Raw genomic sequence first — 17,805 nt, forward strand, 5'->3', positions numbered from 1 at the left:
AGAAGTGGTCATTCCTGACTGGGGATGGTCAAGACAGCCAGATGCTAGGGATTCCTAAAGTTCCAAGGTGAAAGGAGAAACAACTCATGACAAGGTTATCTAGCTTCTTACCCTGCAAGAGTGATATCACAAAACCCAATGAGGGAAGGGAGAATAGAAACAGGAGCTGAGTGTAGTTTTAGAAAAGTGGGGTGTGAGATACCCAGGGAGAAAGGGCCAAAGGTAGTCGGAAACTCAAGAGTGAGAACTGGGATGGACGTAGAGATTTCAGAATGTGTGAAAACTTGGGGAGGCAGGTAGATAGAATCTGTAAAAGAGAATTTAAAAGAAACAAAGCTAGGAGAACCTGGAGCTGTCACTTAGACAAAACCTCCTCCTTCAAGGAGGAAGAAGCAGTGAACAGCTGCAATGCAGGGGAACTAGAAGGCAGCCAGTGAGCTCAGATACGGAAGTGGGACACTGGTGACCTAAGCAAGTGGAAGCAGCAGCAAAGGAGTTGCAGTCCCAGCCTAACTGCACTGAGGATCAAGCTGGGCTGTCTAGAGGAAGCGGCACTGAATGGGGCCTATAAAGTGACAGGAGGTGTTAGTCAAGAAACAATGTATGTGGGTGGGGTGGGCAGAAGGGAAGAGGGATGTCCCAGACAAGCACTGCGCGGAGGCGGGGAGAGAACTGAGGACAACAAAGGTGCCGAAGAGAACAGATGGGAGACTGAACAAGTCAGACTGTAGACCAAGGAGGAGATTCAGGGTAGACCAGGCGGGAAGAAAGCCGTGAGGCTCAGGGGTAGTGACAGAGTATAGGACAGAGAGGTGGCTGACAGGGTGGAAGTTGGGAGGGCTTCGGGGCTTTCTTCATTCTCATAGATTTATTATTTAAGGTCTACGTAATTATTCTCTTATTCTTAGAGGATCCCCCCCACATAAAGCTATTATAAGTACTTCAGATATTGACCCCCCCCCACTCTAGGAGTGTGACATTTAATTATGTATATTTATGGTATATATGTATATGATATGCAGATGTTCCTTGACTTACAATGAGGCTAACTCCCAATAAATCTTAAGTTGAAAAATCCTAAATAAAACACTGTAAGTCGGCCGGGCGCAGTGGCTCATGCCTTATAATCCCAGCACTTTGGGAGGCCGAGGCGGGCGGATCACAAGGTCAGGAGATAGAGACCATCCTGGCTAACACGGTGAAACCGGGTCTCTACTAAAAATACAAAAAATTAGCCGGGCGTGGTGGCGGGCGCCTGTAGTCCCAGCTACTCAGGAGGCTGAGGCAGGAGAATGGCGTGAACCTGGGAGGCAGAGACTGCAGTGAGCTGAGATGGCGCCACTGCACTCCAGCCTGGGTGAGAGTGCGAGACTCTGTCTCAAAACAAAACAAAAAACCAAAAAACCCCACTGTAGGTCAGAGACTGTCTGTGTATTCATATGTGCATGTGTCTCTATCATATATAAAAGAGTCTGCTAATTGACAGAGACAGACTGTCAGGCGGGCAGGAAACAGGAATAGGGTTAGACTGGAACCAAATTCTATGACCGTATCTCATTATCACTGTATTCTTATGAGCAAAGAGTGAGTCAGCGGAAAAGGGGCAGTGGGGAGCACACCAGAACCAGAATGATGCTGTAACTCTGCAGCCAGTCCATGGGGAGATGCTCTAATGAGAAGCTCTTCTGTTTAGCCCAGCCCTACATCAGTTACACAGAACCCTCAAATCCTGCCTGGGAGGCAGGGTCTGATACAATTACCCACTGAAAATAAGAGACCTGGGCCGGGCATGGTGGTTCACGCCTGTAATCCCAGCACTTCAGGAGGCCAAAATGGGCGGATCACCTGAGGTCAGGAGTTCGAGACCAGCCTGACCAATATGGGGAACCCTACTCCCTACTAAAAACACAAAAATTAGGTGGGTGTGGTGGTGGGCACCTGTAATCCCAGCTACTTGGGAGGCCGAGGCAGAAGAATCGCTTGAGCCCAGGAGGCGGAGGTTACAGTGAGCTGAGATTGCGCCATTGCACTCCAGCCTGGGCGACGAGTGAAACTCAGTCTCAAATTAAACAAATAAATAAAAACACATAAATTTTTTTTTTTGAGACAGTCTTGTTCTGTCACCCAGGCTTGAGTGCAGTGGTGTGATCTTGGCTGACTGCAGCCTCTACCTCTCAGGTTCAAGCAATTCTCGTGCCTCAGACTCCCAAGTAGCTGGGATTATAGGAACCCACCACCATGCCCAGCTAATTTTTATATTTTTAGTAGAGATGGGGTTTTGCCATGTTGGCCAGGATGGTCTCCAACTCCTGACCTCAAGTGATCCGCCCACCTTGACTTCCCAAACTGCTGGGATTATAGGAGTGAGCCACTGCACCTGGTCACAAACACCTTTTAAACGGAACGTTGATACCCGCAGTCATATCAATAAACACACCTTAATATTCAAAAGAAACACGAGCCTCTTGCTCATTATACAAATGAGGGTATGTGGTAAGTGGTCAGCAATGATGTGGCTGGCCAATAAGCCCTACAGCCTTGGACAAATACTTGCCCTCTGTGCCTCAGTGTCCTCATCTTTAACTGAGTAGAACACCTCATCTCTGTGGAACCAGCGGCCGCTGAATGAAACACCCAGTATGGTTCCTAGCACCCAGAAGGCAACTCTATCAGCTAATTCGCTAACTATTCACAGGTGCCTAGTCTGGGTAAGGCACTGCTCCAGGGGCTAGGAACGGAATGGGAAACACCAACAAAAAACCATCCAAGGAGCATATATCCTAGCTGGACAGATGATCGACACATTAAGTAATAAACAGATACTGTATCAGAAGGGCTGGAGAAAATGTCTCTTCTTAAATAAACAGATACTGTATCAGAAGGGCTGGAGAAAATGTCTCTTCTTACAGGTATGAGTGCTATTCAATAAGGGCAAAACAAACCTTCACCCCAGGAGGAACTGGAACCAATGTTTCCGGCTCTTAGCAAGGGCTTTATTCATTTCCAAGAGACTTGGCAGGATGTAGCTAATCACAACGGCTTAGACTTAGAGGAGGACTCAGAGGAGGTTGAAGAAAGCCGGCACAGAGCCAACGACAGGCAGTTCTCACCCAGAGTTATTTATTCCTAAGGCTCAGGGGCCTCGAACATTGGCCTCCCCTGAAGGTTTGCAGGGACAAGAGGAATGAATTTGATCAAAGCAGAAAGCAGCAGACTACGCTCAGAGAGGCAACGAGGCAGGTTCAGATGCTAAGTAACCAGGTCTTCCATAAAATTATCTTATGGCCCTGATTAAGCTGCCACCAGCGATCAGGCTACAGCCAAAATCCCCAGGGTCCTGCAAGGAGCAAAGGGCTTTCACATCTTTCAGCCAAGGTGGCCTAGGCTTTGGGGCCTCATGCAAAAACAACGTAATTTCTGGAGGCCAGGAGAAACGGTAATATCATGAAGGAAATCTAAGGATCCACTCCTCCAGAGGAGGAGGTACCGATGGGCAGGTGTACCTCAGATGCTAGAGGCCATCAACATCCTCAACACTTCCCCAGGGCCCACAGTCAGCACAGGAGGCAGGCTTGCCAAGCTACCTGGTGATAATGGCCACTGAGTACAGAGCCTGCCAGAGAAGATCATCTAGCAGCTTAGCTGCCTCTACTGTATCCAGAATCCAGGGTTGGTTGGGCCATAGAGATGGTTGTGAGACGCTCACAAATCTGATTATTTGACCCATACCAGGTGGGAGCAGCTGAGCAGTGCTCCACAATGGGAATTCTCTTAAGGGCACACCAGAGGCGGCCTCATCTCAAACAGCCCTGTCTCCGGCTCCAGGCTCCTCACAGAGACACGTTCTTCCATCCTTAGATGCATCTGTGGGCTAAGGAGCAACACAAGCTGTCACCAAAGGGCTAGCCAAACCCAGCTCTTCAGGGGCTTGCATCTTGGTGGAGAAATCCAGCATCCACAAGCCCTAATCTAGACCCTCTTCAATGCTCAACATTTTACCTAGAAAGTAAACTAACAAGTCAGTGTCCCAGTCTGGGCAACAAGGGGAAACCCCGTCTCTACAAAAAAATACAAAAACTTAGCCGAGCACAGTGGTGTGCGACTCTAGTCCCGGCTACTTGGGAGGCTGAGGTGGGAGGCTCACTTGAGAGTGGGAGGTTGAAGCTGCAGTGAGCCATGACCGTGCCACTGCACTCCTGCCTTGGTGAGAGTGAGACCCTGTCTTAAAAACGACAAAAACGCCGGGCGTGGTGGGTCACGCCTGTAATCCCAGCACTTTGGGAGGCCGAGGCAGGCGGATCACGAGGTCAGGAGATCGAAACCATCCTGGCTAACACAGTGAAACCCCGTCTCTACTAAAAATACAAAAAATTAGCCGGGTGAGGTGGCGGGAGCCTGTAGTTCCAGCTACTCAGGAGGCTGAGGCAGGAGAATGGCGTGAACACAGGAGGCGGAGCTTGCAGTGAGCTGAGACTGTGCCACTGCACTCCAGTCTGGGCGACAGAGCAAGACTCTGTCTCCAAAAAATAAAAATAAAAATACAAAACAAAAACACACATGCAAGTCAAAAAATCACTGGCTCCCATTGAAGATAAACAGGCACACACAACAGGAATGCTCTGAAGGTGACAGAAGGCAGAAGGGAGGAGGAAGAGGAGGTTCAAGGAAGTAAGGAAGTTAAAAGCGCCACAAGGTAATGCAAAGAATCACCAGGCTCCAAAATATCCAAGAATATTGCAAGTGCTCCCAAATAATCACAAGCATTGCCTACAGAACATAGGCCAAAGTCTTCATATCATATAGCCAACCTCCCCCGCAACTCGTCCTCACTTTTCTGGGTTCATTTGCAGTTAGACATGTGTTCCTTAAATAAATAAATAAATACATAAATAAATAAATAAATAAATAAATAAGGCATCTTGCTATGCAAAAACCCAACATCTGTGAGGAAAAATGGAATTAGGGGCACAACACTAAAAAATTTTGTCAGTGACCCACATACACAAAACAATCTAGTGAAAATGGTAGTAAAGTTCTACACATGTTAAATGGTTAAGAAATACAAGTAACTGTGATACTTTACCTTGAAAAAGGCCTGAAGCTTGCTCTGTGGAAGTGGGCCTCAGACGGTTTACAGCTTGTGAGTTATTGAGAAGTGGAGGCAAAGAGAGTGAATGCTGTAACATCAGATGTACACAAATGTGGCTGACATACAAGTCAACTGAGGTGACTGATCTATGTTGAAGGTGTGTATATTACATGGCTTGGTTCAGCTGGCCTCAACTTTTCACGATCACCTAACATTTCTCACAGATGACACTGTGTACAGCAAACTCTCAAGTGGTTCTCTAATACAGCAGCCTCCCTGGAACAAACTCATGTTTCCAAACAAACACTTCAAGCAGAACTGTACTTTACTCCAGGTATCCTGGAAGTCAGTTCAAAGTACCTGACTTTGGAACTCAAAGAAGGTCTGAAGTTGGCCAGGTTGGTCCCACCACTCCCACCCCGCTTTGGGGGAATTTCTGCTCATTCTTCAAGGCCTCCCTCAAAGGTTGCTTCAATTTCTCTCACTCCTCCCAGTTCTGACTTAACCATTTCTTCTATACTCCCTTAAGACAAGAAACATAACTTATCAAATACTTATCAAGGTGTCCCCACCCATTAGTACAGCACTTGGCCCAAACATGTAAGTAAGATTTTCTTTTTCCCCACTGAAATTATCAAGGTCTGGGTTCACGTCTGTAATCCCAGCACTTTGGGAGGCTGAGGTGGGCAGATCACCTGAGGTTGGGAGTTTGAGACCAACCTGGCAAACATGGTGAAACCCCAACTCTACTAAAAAAAAACAAAAATTAGCCAGGAATGGTGACGGGCATCTGTAATCCCTGCTACTCAGGAGGCTGAGGCAGGAGAACCCCTTGAACTCGGGAGGCAGAGGTTGCAGTGAGCCGAGATTGCACCACTGCACTCCAGCCTGGGTGACAGAGTGAGACTCTGTCTCAAAATTAAAAAAAAAGAATGAAATTAGCAAACTCTAGGGCCAGGAATGGAGGCTCATGCCTGTAATCCCAGCACTTTGGGAGGCTGAGGCAGGACTTGAGCCCAGAACTCCAGGGCTCAAAAAAAAAAAAAAAAAAAAAAAAAAAAAAACCTAGCAGGGTGCGGTGGCACGCACCTGTAGTCCCAGTTACTCAGGAGGCTAAGATAGGAGGATCGCTTGTGCCCAGGGAGGTCGAGGCTAAAGTGAGTTATGACTGTGCTACTGCACTCCAGCCTGGGCAAGACCCTGTCATTCCGAACACTGACCCCCAGCAAAAGTTATCAAGCTGATCACATGTTTGAAAGAGATGGCAGATACCTTGAATACATGGCAGAGTGTTTTTGAAAAAGAAAAAAAATAATTTCAGAGATGGGGGAAATGAAGCCTTTACATTGCAAGTCACAATTAGGAAACAAACGGAGCCTTAAAAGCGGGACTGGAGCCAGTGCAGCGGTGTGCACCTGTATTAGTCTGTTTTCACACTGCTGATAAAGACATACTTGAGACTGGTCAACTTACAAAGGAGGTTTAATGAACTTAACAGTTCCACATGGCTGGGGAAGCCTCACAATCATGGTGGAAGGCAAGGAGGAGCAAGTCACATCTTACGTGGATGGTGGCAGGCAAAAAGCTTGTGCGGGGAAACTCCCCCTTACAAAACTATCAGATCTCGTGAGACTTATTCACCATCACTAGCACAACATGGAAAAGACCTGCCCCCACGATTCAATTATCTCCCACCAGGTCCCTCCCACATGTGGAAATTCAAGATGAGATCTGGGTGGGGACACAGCCAAACCATACCATTCCACCCCTGGCCCCTCCCAAATCTTACATCCTCACATTTCAAAACCAATCATGCCTTTCCAAAGTCCCAAGGTCTTAACTCATTTCAACATTAACTCAAAAGTCCAAAGTCTCATCTGAGACAAGGCAAGTCCCTTCCACCTATGAGCCTGTAAATCAAAAGCAATTTAGTTACTTCTTAGATACAACGGGGGTGCAGGCATTGGGTAATTCCAAATGGGAGAAATTGGCCAAAACAAAGAGGCTACAGGCCCCATGCAAGTCCGAAATCCAGCAGAGCAGTCCAAATCTCAAAGCTCCAAAATAATCTCCTTTGACTCCATGTCTCACAACCAGTCATGCTGATCCAAGAGGTGAGTTCCCAAGGTCTTCAGCAGCTCCACTCCTGTGGCTTTGCAGGGTACAGCCTCCCTCCCGGCTGTTTTCATGGGGTGGTGTTGAGTGTCTGCAGCTTTTCCAGGTGCATAGTGCAAGCTGTCAGTGGATCTATCATTCCAGGGTCTGGAGGACAGTGGCTCTCTTCCCACAGTTCAACCAGGTGGTGCTCCAGTAGGGACTCTGCTTGGGGGCTCTGACCTCACATTTCCCTGCTGCACTGCCCTAGCAGAGGTTCTCCATGAGCGCCCTACCCCTGCAGCAAACTTCTGTCTGGGCATCCAGGTGTTTCTATGCATCCTCTGAAATCTAGGTGGAGGTTCCCAAACCCTGATTCTTGACTTTGGTGCACTCGCAGGCTCAACACCATGTGGAAGCTGCCAAGGTTTGGGGCCTGTACCCCCTGAAGCCACGGCCTGAGTTCTACTCTATGATGGCCCCTTTCAGCCACAGCTGGGGCAGCTGGAACGCAGGGCACTAGGTCACTAGGCTGCACACAGCAAAGGAACCCTAGGCCCAGCCCAGGAAACCATATTTTCCTCCTGGGCATCTGGGCCCATGATAGGAGGGGCTGCCATGAAGACCTCTGACATGCCCTGGCAACACTTTCCCCCACCATCTTGGGGATTAACATTTGGCTCCTTGTTACTTATGCAAATCTCTGCAGCTGGCTTTAATTTCTCCTCAGAAAATGGAATTTTATTTTCTAGCACATTGTCAGGCTGCAAATTTTCCAAACTTTTATGCTCTGCTTCCCTTATAAAACTGATTGCCTTTAACAGTAGTCATCTCTTGAATGCTTTGCTGCTTAGAAATTTATTCTACCAGATACCCTACATCATCTCTCCCAAGTTCAAAGTTCCACAAACCTCTAGGGCAGGGGCAAAATGCTGCTAGTCTCTTTGCTGAAACATAACAAGAGTCACCCTTGCTCCAGTTCTCAACAAGTTCCTCATCTCCATCTGAGACCAGCTCAGATTGGATTTCGTTGTCCATATCCTTACCAACATTTTGGTCAAAGCCATTCAACAAGTTTCTAGGGAGTTCCAAACTGTCCCACATTTTCCTGTCTTCTTCTGAGCCCTCCAAACTGTTCCAACCCCTGCCTGTTCCAAAGCTGTTTTCACATTTTCGGGTATCTTTTCAGCAGCATCACACTCTACTGGTACCAACTTACTATATACTAGTCCGTTTTCACAATGCTAATAAAGACATACCTGAGACTGGGCAATTTACAAAAGCAAGAGGTCTACAAAAGCCAGTTCCAAATGGCCGGGGAGGCCTCACAATCATGGCGGAAGGCAAGGAGGAGCAAGTCATGTCTTACATGGATGGCAGCAGGCAAAGAGAGCTTGTGTAGGGAAACTGCCCCTTATAAAAGCATCAGATCTCTTTTTCTTTTTTTTTTGAGACGAAGTCTTACTCTGTTGTCCAAGCTGGAGTGCAGTGGCGCGATCTTGCTCACTGTAACCTCCACCTCCTGGGTTCAAGCGATTCTCCTGCCTCAGCCTCCCAAATAGCTGGGACTACAGGCATGCACCACCATGTCCAGCTAATTTTTGCATTTTTAGTAGAGACAGGGTTTCGCTCATCTTGAACTCCTAACCTCGTGATCCGCCCGCCTTGGCCTCCCAAAGTGCTGGGATTACAGGCGTGAGCCACCGCACCCAGCCTAGAGCATCAGATCTCTTGAGATTTACTCACCATCATGAGAACAGCATGGGAAAGACCTGCCCCCAAGATTCAATCACCTCCCACTGGCTCCCTCCCACAACATGTGGGAATTCAAGATGAGATATGGGTGGGGACACAGCCAAACCACATCAGCACCTGTATTCCCAGCTACTTGGGAGACTGAGACAAGAGGATCACTTTAGCTTAGAAGTTTGAGGCTGTAGGCTGGGCACAGTGGCTCATGCTTATAATCCCAACACTTTGGGAGGCTGAGGTGGGCATATCACCTGAAGTCAGGAGTTCAAGACCAGGCGGGCCAACATAGTGAAACCCTGTCTCTACTAAAAATACAAAAATGAGCCAGGTGTGGTGGTGCCCACTTGTAATCGCAGCTACTCGGGAGGTTGAGACAGGCAAATCACTTGAATCCAGGAGGTGGAGGTGAAGTGAGTTGAGACTGTGCCACTGCACCACTCCAGCCTGGGTGACAGAGCAAGATTCTGTCTTAAGAAGAAAAAAAAAAAAGCAAGTTTTAGGCTGTACTGTGCTATATAACTGCACCTGCAAATGGCCACTGCCCTCCTGCCTGGGAAACATAGGAAGACAACCTTCTTTAAAAAAAAAAAGAAAGAAAAGAAAAGGGCCGGATGTGGTGGCTCACACCTGTGATTCCAGCACTTTGGGAGGCCGAGGTGGGTGGATCATAAGGTCAGGAGTTCAAGACCAGGCTGGACAACATGGTGAAACCCTGTCTCTATTAAAAATACAAAAAAATTAGCCAGGCGTGGTGGCGCGTGCCTGTAATCCCAGCTACTTGGGAGGCTGAGGCAGGAGAATTGCTTGAACCTGCGAGGTGGAGGTTGCAGTGCTGAGATCGTGCCACTGCACTCCAGCCTGGGTGACAGAGTGAGACTGTCTCAAAAACAAAAACAAAAACCAAACCAAACAAAAAAAAACACAGATGATCGTGATGGGAGAATAGGAGAGAACATTTCTACCTGAGGCATTTTCAACTTTTCAACTTGCAAGAGTAGGAGGCCAGAACCAACACTGGAAGACATCAAGAAGGTACTTAGAAAGGAAGCAAATCTTAGTGCAGGTAACACAGAATTCTGCCATATTTAGCAGCAGAATTTAGCAGTAGTTTGGCTAAAGTAAGAGGTGAGGTGTGGCAGATAGGGAAATGCCTAGGCCCTAGGACAACTTCCCCTAGCTGGTGAGAGGAGAAAACTTAGGAACAATAACTTTGAGGAATACAATACAGTCACTGAGAATCAATAATGTTTCTTGAGGGTATTTATCAGACTCCTCTGGGATGAAAGCAAAAATAAAGATACTATTAAGTTTTATTTTTACTATTTGAAGTTTCTAGAAACATTGGCCATGTGCTTTCCCACCACACAAAAAAAGCACATGACATAACAAAGCCTAACAAAAGAACAAAGGTAGGAGTCAGGGGTTAAGTTGCAAGCTCTGCTTACTAACTGTGTGACCTTGGGCAAGTGACCCTGATCTCCCTGTGCCTCAGGAAGAGTAAAATGGGGCTAACTACAACAACTACCTTATAGGATGGTTCTGTAAGATAGTGAGAAGTAGGGAATCACTCAACCATAGATATTAATCACGAATCAGGAGTCTGAGACCAGCCTGGGAAATATGGCAAGACTCAGTCTACAAAAATTTGTTAAAAATTAGCCAGGTGTGGGCCAGGCGAGGTGGCTTACGAGGTCAGGAGATCGAGACCATCCTGGCTAACATAGTGAAACCCTGTCTCTCCTAAAAATACAAAAAATTAGTCAGGCATGGTGGCAGGTGCCTGTAGTCCCAGCTACTCGGGAGGCTGAGGCAGGAGAATAGTGTGGACCTGGGAGGTGGAGCTTGCAGTGAGCCGAGGTCATGCCACTGCACTCCAGCCTGGGCGACAGAGCGAGTCTCTGTCTCAAAAAATAAATTAGCCAGGTGTAGTGGCATGCGCCTGTAGTCCCAGCTACTTGGGAGGCTGAGGCGAGTTATGATTGCACCGATGCACTCCAACTGGGTCAACAGGGAGAGATTCTCTTAAAAAATAAATTAAAAACGTTAATGATCATTTGAGTCTTCATAAAGTTGTAATCTTTTTGCTGGTGAAGGGCCTTGCCCTGATGATGGCTGCTGACGGATCAGGGCGGTGGCTGATGAAGGTTGGGGCAGCTCAGGGCGGTGGCTGATTGATGAAGGTTGGGGCAGCTCAGGGCGGTGGCTGACAAAGGTTGGGGCAGCTGTGACAATTTCTTTTTCTTGTTTTTTGAGATGGAGTTTTGCTCCTGTTGCCCAGGCTGGAGTGCAATGGTGCAATCTTGGCTCACCGCAACCTCTGCCTCCCTGGTTCAAGCAATTCTCCTGCCTCAGCCTCCTGAGTAGCTGGGATTACAGGCATGCGCCACCAAGCCCAGCTAATTTTTTTGTACTTTTAGTCGAGATGGGGTTTCTCCATGTTAGCCAGGCTGGTTTGGAACTCCCAACCTCAGGTGATCCACCTGCCTCGGACTCCTAAAGTGCTGGGATTACAGGCGTGAGCCACCGTACTGGGTCAATTGTGACAATTTCTTAAAATGGTGTTTGCTGCATCAGTTGTCTCTTCCTTTCATGAAAGATTTCTCTGTAGCATGCAATGCTGTGTGATAGTATTTCACCCACAATGGAACTTCTTTCAAAATTGGAGTCGATTCTCTCAAACCCTGCCACTGCTTTATTAACTAAGTTTATAAAATATTCCAAATCCTGTTATAATTTCAGCAATGTTCACTGCACCTTCAGCAGTAAATTCCACCTTAAGAGACCCCTTTCTCTGCCTGTCCACAGGAAGCAACTCTCGATCTGCTCAAGTTTTATTATAAAATTGCAGCAATTCAATCACATCTTCAGCTTCTGCTTTTCTTTTCTTTTCTTTTTTTTTTTGAGACGGAGTCTCGTTCTGTCAATCAGGCTGGATGGAGTAGCAATGGCATGATTTCGGCTCGCTGCAACCTCCGCCTCCTGGGTTCAAGCGATTCTACTGTCTTGCCCAGCTCTTTTATTTTTTTGAGACAGAGTCTCACTCTGTTGTCCACGCTGGAGTGCAGTGGCCCGATCTTGGCTCACTGCAACCTCTGCTTCCTGGGTCCAAGCAATTCTCCTGCCTGAGCCTCTGGAGTAGCTGGGATTACTACCCAGTAATAATCCTATCACCACACCCAGCTAAGTTTTGTATTTTTAGTAGAGACAAAGTTTCACCATGTTGGCCAGACTGGTCTGGAACTCCTGACCTCAAGTGATCTCAAGTCTGCCTCGGCCTCCCAAAGTGCTAGGATTACAGGCATGAGCCACCAGGCCCAGCCTTCAGGCTCTACTTCTAATTCTAGTTCTCTTGCTATTTCCACCACATCTACAATTACTTTTTCCACTGAAGTCTAGAACCCCTCAAAGTCATCCATGAGGGTCAGAATCAAGTTCTTGTTGTGTTAATTGATTTTTTTTTTTTTTTTTTTGAGACACAGTCTCTCTGTTTCCAAGACTGGAGTGCAGTGGCGCCATCTCGGCTCACTGCAAGCTCCGCCTCCTGGATTCACACAATTCTCCTGCCTCAGCCTCCGGAGTAGCTGGGACTACAGGCTCCCGCCATCACGCCTAGCTAATTTTTTGTATTTTTAGTAGAGACGGGGTTTCACTGTGTTAGCCAGGACGGTCTTGATCTCCTGACCTTGTGATCCACCTGCCTTGGTCTCCCAAAGTGCTGGGATTACAGGCGCGAGACACCGCGCCTGACCCTTTTTCTCTTTTTTTTTTAAAGACAGAATCTCACTGTCGCCCAGGCTGTAGTGCAGAGGCGCCATCTCAGCTCACTGCAGCCTCTACCTCCTGGGCCCAAGCGATTCTCCTACCTCAGGCTCCCAAGTAGCTGGGACTACAGGAACGTGCCACCATACCTGGCTAATTTTTGTATTTTCTTGGTAGAGATGGGGTTTCACCATGTTGGGTAGGCTGGTCTCGAACTCCTGACCTCAGGTGATCTGCCCACCCCAGCCTCCCAAAGTGCTGGGATTACAGGCATGAGCCACCGTGACCTACTGATGTTGATATTTTGACCCCTCAATGTATTACAAATATATATATATATAAAATATATATATATATATTTTTTCTTTTTTGAGATGAAGTCTTGCTCTGTTGCCCAGGCTGGTGTACAATGGTGCGATCTTGGCTCACTGTAAGCTCCTCTTTCTGGGTTCACACCATTCTCCTGCCTCAGCCTCCCGAGTAGCTGGGACTACAGGTTCACACTGCCACGGCCGGCTAATTTTTTGTATTTTTAGTAGAGATAGGGTTTCACCGTGTTAGCCAGGATGGTCTCGATCTCCTGACCCTGTGATCCACCGCACCTGGCAACAAATATTCTTAATGGTATCTAGAATAGTGTATCCTTTCAGGAGGTTTTTAATTTACATTGTTGAGACTCATCAGAGGAATCACAATCTATGTAGCTATAGCCTTACAAAACGCATTTCTTTCCCCCGTGCCCCCCCGCCATTTTTTTTTTTGGTTTTTTCTAAGAAATTGGCAGTGGAGGGGGTGGTCTCACTATGCTGCCCAGGCTGGTCTCTTAACTCCTGAGCTCAAGCGATCCACCTGCTTTGGCCTCCCAAAGCGCTACGAGTACAGGCATGAGCCAACGTGCTCAGCCCCAAAATGCATTTCTTAAGTAAGATTTGAGAGTTGAAATTACTCCTTGATCCATGGGCTGCAGAACAGATGTTAACATTAATCTCATTCATCTCCATGAGACTTTTTTGGTGACTAAGCACATTCTCAGTGAGCAGTAATACTTTGAAAGAAATCTTTTTTTCTGAACTGTAGATCTCAATAGTGGGCTTAAAATATTCGGTAAAACATACTGTAAACAGATATGCTACTATACAGGCTTTCTTGTTTCACTGATCAGCACACAGTAGATTTCTGCATAATTCTTAAGGGCCTTAGGATTTTCAGAATGGTAAATAAGCACTGGTTACAATTTAGTCACGGGCCACATTAGCCCCTAAGAAGAGAATCAGCCTGTCCTTTGAAGCCAGGCATTGACCTTTCTCTGGCTATGAAAGTCCTAGATAGTATTTTTTTTCCATATAAGGCTGTTTCATTTACATTGAAAGTCTGTTGTTCGGTGTGGCCACCTTAATCAATTATTTTAGCTATATATTCTGCATAACTTGCTGCAGCGTCTACATCAATGCTTACTGCCTCAACCTTACACTTTCACATTACAGAGGCGGCTTCTTTCCTTAAACCTCATGAACCAACCTCTCCCAGTTTCAAACTTTTCTTCTGCAGCTTTCTCACCTTTCTCACTCTTCACAGAATTGAAGAGTTAGGGCCTTGCTCTGGATTAGGCTTTCGCTTAAGGGAATGTCACGGATGGTTTGATCTTCTATCCAGACCACTAAAACTTTCTCCCTATCAGCAATAAGTCTGTTTGGCTAATCATTCATGAGTTCACTGGGGTATCATTTTAATTTCAAGAACTCTTCCTCTGCATTCACAACTTGGCCAACTGTCGTTCGGCACAAAAGGCCTAACTTAACTTTTGATATGCCTTTCTCACTAAGGTTAATCATTTATTTTTTTATTTTTTATTTTTTGAGGCGGGGTCTCGCTCTGTTGCCCGGACTGGAGTGCAGTGGCCGGATCTCAGCTCACTGCAAGCTCCGCCTCCCGGGTTTATGCCATTCTCCTGCCTCAGCCTCCGGAGTAGCTGGGACTATAGGCGCCCGCCACCTCGCCCGGCTAGTTTTTGTATTTTTAGTAGAGACGGGGTTTCACGGTGTTAGCCAGGATGGTCTCGATCTCCTGACCTCGTGATCCACCCGTCTCGGCCTCCCAAAGTGCTGGGATTACAGGCTTGAGCCACCACGCCCGGCCGGTTAATCATTTCTTAACTTGATTTAAAGTAAGAGAGATTCAACTGACTGCTCCTTTTGTCTGGATACTGTAGGGTCACTGACTGGCCTAATTTCAATATTGTGTCTCAAGGAATAGAGAGGCCTGAGAAGAGAGACTGGGAACTGCCAATCAGTGGAACTGTTAGTACACACCCAACTTTTACCAATTAAGTTCACCATCTTATATTAGTGTTATTCAAGGTAACCCAAAACACTGACCACAGCTCACCGTAACAGATATAATAATGAAAAGGTTTGGGGCTGGGCATGGTGGTTCATGCCTGTAATCCCAACACTTTGGAAGGCCAAGGCAGGCGGATCACTTGAGGTCAGGAGTTTGAGATCAGCCTGGCCAACATGGTGAAACCCCGTCTCCACTAAAAATACAAAAATTAGCTGGGTGTGGTAGTACAGTGCCTGTAATCCCAGCTGCTCCAGAGGCTGAGGCAGGAGAATCACTTGAGCCCAGGTGGCAGAGGTTACAGTGAGGCCGAGAACACGCCATTGCACTCCATCTTGGGTGACTAAGATTCCATCTCAGAAAAAAAAGTTTGAAATATTGTGAATTACCAAAACTTGACACAAGAGACACGAAGTGAGCACATGCTGCTGGAAAAATGTCTGGCACTTACAGACTTGCTCAACGAATACTTCCTATAAACCTTCACCTTGCAAAAAAGGCAGTATTTGCAAAGCACAATAAAATGAGGTATCTCTTATTCCCTCCATCCTCACCCAGCTACAGGAAGGCCAGCACGACTGTTTACTGCTGTATTACAAGCAGAAAGTTTGGCATACAGAACACCTCAAAAATATGCTACTTCGATCTTGAGGAGAGTGAAATATCTTACTCATTTTATGTACAAAGCACAGACGTGCATATATTCTATAAAAAGAAATAGTTTACGTATGGCATTAAGATTTCATGAAGATTAGAAAAACAATGTTTACAAAAGATCCTTACAAAGGTAGTAATTTAAGATCAACAAACGACGTATTAAAGTAAGATTTTTGGAAGCTCAAATTCAGCTTGCTACTCAAATGTCCCTATTTCATCTCAAACTCACAGTAAAACTGAACCCAATGTATCCTTGTCCATTAACACATTAACAAGTAAAACACGAAGAAAGTAACAAAACATTCCCTTCAGTCTCTTTTACTGTCAGCGGTCCCAAAACTCCTGGTCACCGAATTCAAAAGCCTAATCCTGCAGTTGGGACTTAACCTCATCTGCTGCTGCCAAATAGCCGGCTTTGTGACCTTGGGCAGACCACCTCACTTTTCTGGACCTCAGTCTCCCCAACCACTTGGACAGTCTAAGCCAGGTTCCAGAGCTGAGACCCTACGTCTGGCTCAAGAACTTGGTGCAGAAACAGAACGAAGGTTATTAAGACTGTGAACGTCTATGGGAACCGACAAGTGAAAGACAAAAGCTGAAATCCCTACCCAAACTGCTTGCCCAAGCTCTATTCTTTTCCCTGTTTCCTCGATGGATCAAAGGCGGAAAAGCGGTGTTTACTAGCAACTGTTTCGGGTCCTGAGAATCTTCATACACCAGTCTACAGGCGCGCCAGAGGGTGAAGGGCCCGAGCGGTGCAGGGCTGGGCCGCAAGCCTCACAGTCACACGTTCCACCAACCATCAGCCGGGGCCCGGAAGCGCGCCCGGAAGTCGAGGCCCTACTAAATTTTAGACTGCGACCTCGGCGCCCCGCACGGTCAGCCCCGCACCCGTACTTAGATCCTCCCGACCTACAAAAGGCCCCGCCACGCGGCGCGGGCACCCGGGCAAACTCGCAGGCCCCACGAAAGCGGGGCGGCGGCGCGAACACAAAGGAGACGTCAGCGGGGAACAAAATCCCTGCCCAGGTCTCCCCACCAACAGCACACCCTGCCCGACTCTCCAAGTGACCTTGGGGGCGTTCCTGCCCCTCCCAGAGCCTCAGTTTCCCTTCCTAGGCTATGGACTAAGCCCCATGGCCGCGGCCCGCCAGGGTGAGCCGAGACCCAGACACAGGCCTCTTAACTTCTGTTGCCCGCGCCAAGCCGGGCTAGGTGCGCCCGCGCGGAAGGCGGCGCCAGCGGCCAGAGCTGGCTCGAGGTCCCGGGCTGCGGAGTCTCGGCCGGGTGGAGCCGTGCGGGCCGAGGCCTCTGTAGGCCGCGAAGCCGCCTAGACCTCGCATTTTGCACAGGCCCTGACTTACCGCTGCTTTCCCGCAAATCCCAGCCTAACCTGGAGCTAGCAGGGTCCGCAGGCGCCGCCGCCGTCGCACTCGAGAGAAGCAGCTCCTTCTCCAGCCGCCCAAGAGAGCCCCTCGAGAAAGATGCCGCCGCCTCAACAGCAACCCACTTCCGCTTCGGAGGCCTCGACTCCGCCCCCCGTCGTGTCCCCATTGGCCGCCCGCCTACCCTACTTCCGCGGTTGGCCGGGTAAGGACAAATTTTTAAATCCTATTGGATAAGAAAACCATCTGTTACCACTTTAAAGCGCGCCTCTTTCCGCCCCCGCCCACAATCATGCGCCCTATTTTTCGCACTTTCCGGCAAGAGACGGCGCGCGCGCGGCCCCGCCCGCAAGGCCTTGCGGGAGTCGCGGTCTGAGGGCCCACCGGGCTCCTGTACCCGGCAGCGACTGGCTGCGACTGACTGCGCCAACGCCGCCAGGGACTGCCTGCCGACTGCCTCCGGAGCCGAGCGGGCCCCGAACCTTCCCATTCCTAGTTTTCGAACCGCACATCAGCTGCCGTGCCCCTCGCTCGACGCAGCTGGCCGGAGGCGCGGAGCTGGTAGTTCATCCCACCAGCCGTTCCGCGCCCCTCTCCTGGCTCTTGTTTCCCCGCCTCTTAACGATGCCTTTGTGAGGAAGGTTGCTGGGCCTGGGGACTATGACGATCGGCTGGAAACCAGGCCTGGCCCTGTTTCAGCACCCCCGCGTGCCAAGCCCTGGGCCGGCGTGC

The 17,805-nt window shown here is 48.3% G+C and overlaps 1 protein-coding gene across 4 annotated transcripts in view; it reads right to left on the reverse strand.

The window, feature by feature from the left end:
* RNF4 (ring finger protein 4) overlaps positions 1-17,299 on the reverse strand; it is a 44,048-nt gene extending 26,749 nt beyond the window's left edge. Inside the window, exon 1 of one of the 4 annotated variants that reach the window (XM_023206797.1) lies at positions 17,053-17,299. The gene's annotated coding sequence lies outside the window, so the exon portion shown is untranslated. The remainder of the gene's footprint in view (positions 1-17,052) is intronic. The other 3 variants (XM_023206798.1, XM_023206799.2, XM_023206800.2) reach the window with 3 other exon arrangements.
* Positions 17,300-17,805: the final 506 nt, after the last annotated feature.

Source organism: Piliocolobus tephrosceles, chromosome 3, assembly GCF_002776525.5.
Source record: "Piliocolobus tephrosceles isolate RC106 chromosome 3, ASM277652v3, whole genome shotgun sequence".
Taxonomy (NCBI): domain Eukaryota; kingdom Metazoa; phylum Chordata; class Mammalia; order Primates; family Cercopithecidae; genus Piliocolobus; species Piliocolobus tephrosceles.